Here is a 367-nt window from a genome sequence, read left to right as displayed (position 1 = left end):
CCGCCGCCGCCGCCCCAGCCGGAGCCCGACCCGGCCCCGAGCCGGCGGTGGTGGCAGTGCGGCCCCTTTAAGAGGCCGAGGGGCGCGGCGACCGGGACACGCCCCCTCCCTTAAAGGCGCCGCGTCCGCTCGGAGGAGCCGGCGGGGTCCGAGCTGCGGTCGTGGCGCCACGTGCGCACCGCGGGACGGTCTTTTATACGTTGTTTATGCGTTTACCAGGCGTGATCGTTGTTGTTCGAGGAAGGCGTGTCTTCGGGTGTTATGACGGACCTTGTCGTGTGTTTACGTTTTTACGTGTATTAATTAATAAGAAAACGAGAACAGCCCCACGCGCGAGCCGCGGGCGCCCGGGCCCAGGATGCCGGCA

This window comes from Alligator sinensis, unplaced genomic scaffold (genome assembly GCF_000455745.1).
Source record: "Alligator sinensis unplaced genomic scaffold, ASM45574v1 scaffold449_2, whole genome shotgun sequence".
Classification (NCBI taxonomy): Eukaryota; Metazoa; Chordata; order Crocodylia; family Alligatoridae; genus Alligator; species Alligator sinensis.
The sequence above is the reverse complement of the archived record's forward strand: the minus strand, read 5'-3'. Positions refer to the sequence as shown.